Raw genomic sequence first — 6,000 nt, 5'->3', positions numbered from 1 at the left:
TGACAACAAAGAACATTACGGGGAGGATGCACTGGATATGCAGGATGAATTGAAAAAATTACCATGTTTTGCAGAAATTTTCTCTCTGACTCTAGCAAAATTGGAGTGTCACATTTCTATATCTGAGAAATTACCTTAGAAAATTGTTATCAAAATGTAGCATGTAAGTCCATCCCCCATGGTAAACTATTAGAGGACTCTTGTGCTACTTCATGGTGCTCTCATTGTGTTTCATAGGCTCTATCTACACCCAATTTTTACCCACGATTGCTTCAGTCAGGCCTTTCCCTGTATGTTACCTGCTACAACTGCACCCAAAATCCTGCCTGACAGCAGGTGCTGCTGCCAGTCCTTGGGCTGAGGCAGGTTGAAGGGACCTGCTCTCACCTGAATGGGGAGCTGCTTCCTGTTCTGCAGGGTGCTCTCTGGTAAATTACTGTAGGCTTTTGTATACAATACATATTGATATCTGAGTCCTTTAATGCAGTATACTCTGCATTTTTCTTTCATAAATGGAAAAATTTGGATTAGATGCATAAGAACCAGGAGAGGAGCACAGTAATAAGAAAAAGAGGACAATGAAGACTGGCCCCAGGGCTTACCATTTGAGTGCAGCCCTCTCCCAGGACATGGTACTCCTTCCTGGCTTAGTCCTGTGGGGCTCTAAGGCATCCTGTATGCATGTAGCATTATACAGATAAAACTCATAGTACAGGACTAGAGAAGCTGCTCTGCCCAGCAGTGCCAAAGTCCTGGGCTGCTGCCACTGCCCTCACTCAAGTTTTGCCTCCTGATTCACCCTAGGTCACTGGTTATCTGTGTTTAATATAGCAGTGTTTCGTATTGCCTATGTGATTTGCAATGAAGCATTCTGAAGTTCAATCATTATATAACATTTCTTCATTCAAACCTACTCTGATTCAGCAAAATATCTAAAGAAACATTTACTTGTTTGAATGATCCCATCTCTTTCAGCACAAAGTCAGAAGATTTTTAAACATGCACTGCAGTACTTCATGGCTAAGTGCAAGTGAATAGCAAAAGTTATTCTGCTGGTGGCCATCAGAGCTACTCCTTCTTTACATAATTTGGAAACAGAAAACAAAATATATTCCTATAATGATGAAAATAGCATGATATGAAACATTCAAATTTTATACAAATGTATGCACTTGAAGCAGTTTTGCACAAAGCATCAAAATGCAATTTGGAACTAATTTATACTTTTGAATTTTTGTCTTAAAATGAACCATTTTGTATTTGAGAAATAAGCAATATGTTGACTTTTACATAAGGAATGTTTCTGGGAAGGCTTTTTCCCACAAATCTGCCACTTTGTGGTTTGGTTTTTTGCTTGTTACCTTTGCCATGCCTGAGCTCTCAGGGTTAGTTTACCTCTCTGCGGCTCCACAGGAGGTTCCAGTTTGAAACCCAGCAAGAGTTGCATTGCTAGCAGAAACACAAAACATAATATGGTCTGTCTGCTCCCAACCTGCTTACTCTCAGTAAACACACAGAACAGCCAAACAACTTGCCAGGGAAATGGACCCAGAAGAGTAAGCATACTGAAGGAAATGAATCAATCTATCTGCTTCAACAGCAGCAGCTGGGATTGCAGAGAGGAAAATAGGAATCAGCTGTAGACAGCAGTCCACAAGAGTTTGCTCTGGGTGCATTGTTCTTCCTTAGTATGGACTCTCTGTATTACCAAAACAGTGCACAGAACCTGACTCCTACAGGTAAAGGCAAAGACTTTGAGGAGTCAAGATTTGATGTCCCTTGACTCCATTTTGGATCAACTCCAGCAGTGATTATTTAAAACACAATCAACACGAAGAATTAGTGGTATTATGTGTCCAAGGGACTGGGCCTGTTTCAATAGCTACCATTCAGTTTGCACACATAAATAACCATCTTGGGAAGAAATGCAACAGTAGCCCATAGAATGATGCAATCCACTATGCACATACAAATTTACCCTCAAATTTCATTTTCTATTATAACTTGCTGTTATTATGAGAAGAATGGCTGAAGTACAAAAAGCTAATTGTTTTTTCTCTGGTAAAAGAGAACGCTCGCCATGTCTTCTATGTGAGTATGAGGATGTGGTACAAGATTACAGAGCATTCCAGTTCTTATCCATCTGACAACTAATTATGCTGCACAATGTACCATGCACAATTAAACAGCCCCTCAAACATCAATAAAATCTAGTCAGCCTATTTATTATGGCCTGCCTGAAAGCCACAGTTGGCTCTGCCTAAGCCTTCCGACGTAGCTTCTAACAAAGTCAAGGTATTATGCTAACACTGAACAAGAATCCAGAAAACATAGGGCAATAAATGAGATTTTTGCCCTTATGACTTATAGGCTCTATATTGGCCTGAAATTGCATAACCTGACACCCTGACTTGGACAGGCCTGAATTTAGCTCTTTAACTGTGACAATAGTCCAATTGTCTGGCACTTGTTGCCTAAGCTTATTTTGGTTGACTTACAGTTTATACTTTAATGAATACCTGTGTTGTGTGGACCAAAGTGCCTCTGAACTGCCTGGAATAAAACTGCTGTGGAAGATGGTAGGTTCAGGATCATACTGGAGGTCACAGATTATAAAATAAATCATGCTGATAAATTCAGCAGTCCCTACAAGGAGTGCAACCTTGCTTTGCTCTGGAAAAACAGTTCTCACCAAAAGAAAAAGAATAGAAAAAACTAAGTAAATGGAAAGCAGTGAATAGCATTGAGACAAACTGCTACAAAAAGCAAACAAAATAAACCCAAGTGGAACACAACAGAAAGGTGTACAAAAAATTACCACTGTGTTTGTCCTGGCCAAGAGGAGGGAGACAGGACACCTTTCTCTTCCCTGGTGAATGCTGCAGCTCTTCATTAACCCACCCAAAGGTACATACACTGAAACTCACAACCTGGCAGCTGGAGAAGCATTGCAAGGGTGAACATAAGAAATATACTGAGAAGGAAATTTTACTTTATCACATTTTGACTTTATTATCAAGGATCTCCAGTATTAATTTGAGTAAGATATATGGAATACAAATATATAATATTGCAACTAGACTAATGATTTTATTATGACTAGACTCTAAAAACTTTTCATTTATTATCTCATATACATATGTTCTCCTTTTTGCTTATAAAAGGAATTTTAGCATAAGAGTAAAATTATCCTAAATATTTCCATCCTGGCCCACAAGTTACTGCCCCAACTGATCTCCCATCCAGACAAATTATACAGCATGTCTTATGAATAGTAATCTGTTATTAGATTGTTATTGGATCTATTTTGTGTTGTCTCAAACTCTCAAATGCCACTGTATTGCAGAGAATGACTCATTTGCACTGCATAGCAAATGTGTCTGAAAAAGCCAAAGGTGCTTCTTGGCAGCCACCGGGCAAGTGAAGCTTTTGTCACACTGCAATCAAAGTCAGAGCTAAGAGTTACTCACTCCACAGAGGGGCCTGAGTGCAATTGGCCATTTCAGGAGTTTTACTCCTGATAAACAAAGAAGTAGAGAGAAAAGGAGAGAGATAAGAGAAGGAGCATGCAAGCAGAATCCAGAAAAGGGGTTAGGATCAAGACAACAGAGAAATAATCTGTAGAGCAGTTTGAAGAATTGCCCTGGACAGCATGTTTTGCGTAGATGGCAGTCCAATTGACTCATGCTTGTATCATATGTTCTCCTACATCCTTCATGAATATGACAAGCATAAGCCTGTCACCAGTTACCAAGCAACTGGAAACTGTAATAAAATTAATATTAATAAAAATTTTAAAATTCTACCATAAAACTTAAGGGTTTAAACTGTACACAGGAAGCAAAGAAATATGCATAAATGAAGTGATTTGGGATTTTTTTAAGTGCTGCTTATTTCAAAGTATTGATGGACTATTTTTATTCAGAACTGTTTTAACAATTTTTGACTGAGACAACATGCTACAGCTCCTAATGTAAATCTGGAATTATATAAACTGTAATTCCATACTGCAAGTAGAACGCCTTCCTTTGCAAGGTATAAAGACACTAAAGATACATCTCTGAGAAACAACCTTGCAAGTTCCTAAATCAAATGGTAGATCCATTTCATATGTTGTTTCCGCTAACATAAATTCATTTAGAAACAACAACACATTCCTGATCATCCAGAAGATTTGCTGATAGTTTCAGGAAATGCGTATGCTAGGTCAGAGGCAGCTCTCTTTCACAGCCATTGAAGTTAGTGCAGGTTAACATGTAGTTTAGGCAGTTTGGGTAACAGGAAGTCATTTTGATTTGCACAGGGTTGCCAAAGCTCCCATGCAGACAGGTATGTATTAGAAATGTTGTGCATGCTAAGTCCAGCACCTTCCAGAAGCTTGGGACCCCCAACTCCTGCCTGGTGTAGTCAATTTAATCATTTTAGCCCCACCTTTCTAGACATACTATGCTTTAATACCTATGACATTGTTCCATGAATGAGATTTACTTTACTAAATTGAATGCAGGTAAAATTTCAGAATGAATATATGGATTTTATCTATTTTGGAAGAGACTGGGGGTTTTAGTGTTTTTCCAGATTTTGGTGTTGTCAATTTTTAACATTAAACACCTGGGCTTTTAAAATGGCTAAAAAGAAATTTAGTAAAATCAGGTGGGCATCATTCTTCTTTCACAAGCAGAAGAATCCATTCCAGGGCAGCTCTTTGGTCATAGAGTCTGTGTTTGGCTGCACTCAGGACCTGCACAGAGAAGCTCCTCATGGTGTTAGACATGCACACAACTGAGCTGAGTGGTTAGAAACCCACTGGATGGGTCTCCTAATCAAAGGATTGTGTAATTTCCCAAAATATGCAGCAATTCCTGTATCAGCACTACTAAAAGTACTGCTGAGTAGGGTTTAACAAAGGCAGAACAGTCAGGTCAACCTCATTAAGCCCCTCTTAGGGCAAACTTAGCCATGGCCGAATCTTCCAATTCTGCTAAAGAAGCTCAAAGAAGAGGATCTCTTGGCCAATTATAAAAGACAGCATACATTCTACTCTTCTGAGCCTTCAATTAAAAATTTTAAAAATCTGAAAGTAAAATTGAAATATAAAACCTACAATATGGAAGTAACTTTAAAATAATAAAATAAATAAAATAATAAAACGAAAGAAACAAAAGCGGGAATTTGTTTTTATAGATGCTGAACTATTGCTTCTTCTGTGTCACCCAAAAAAACCCAAAATAAACTCACATTCTCAACAAAGAAAAGGGCTGGAACTAAGTCCTGCCCTTCACACAGCATCCCACGCAAGCAACTAGAGGATGAAGACTAAAACTAAAGGTATAGAAATGTCTTCAGCAGCACTAGGACCAAAGATAATGGTAATCTCAGCCCTGATATTGGAGCATTAAAAAAAGATCTGTCTAAAGCTAAGGACCCAAGACTCCCCACAGATCTTTACATAAGTTTAAAAAAGAAAAAGCAAGGAAAAAAAAAAAAAAAGAAAGAAAAAGGATAGTGTATTTAAAATTAATGACCTAAGGGTAATTGGTACTTCACTGACTCAATTTTCAAATGGATTATGATGGAGAAAAATGTCTTTGTGACAGAGTTCACATATAGCAATGGCTCTGAGCACATACGTGTCTCTATAGAATAAAAAGTACATTGGACTTTCTATGGAAGAAATCATTTCCTTCGCACTTTACGGATAGATTTCATCTCAAAAACGTTATTTCAGAGTTTTTTGTATCTAATTGGAATTCACTGTTTGATATACTATTTCATAGCATATTTTTACAGAAGGTTCAATTTCAACATTTCATTTCAGGGTGTTTCTTGTCAATCCTCCCTTGCACTCTCAGTTTTTTCCTCACTGCCTTTTTGGTGACTGAAGCCATGTTTTGCCACCTTCCTGCTCCTTCTGTGATCCATTGGTATTTTGGAGAAACAGTTCTGGGCTTCCATTGTTTCAGTTCTCTTTATCTCAGTCATGACAGCGTCCTCTGTATT

Source organism: Taeniopygia guttata, chromosome 2, assembly GCF_048771995.1.
Source record: "Taeniopygia guttata chromosome 2, bTaeGut7.mat, whole genome shotgun sequence".
NCBI classification, from domain to species: domain Eukaryota; kingdom Metazoa; phylum Chordata; class Aves; order Passeriformes; family Estrildidae; genus Taeniopygia; species Taeniopygia guttata.
This window is presented reverse-complemented; position numbering follows the sequence as displayed.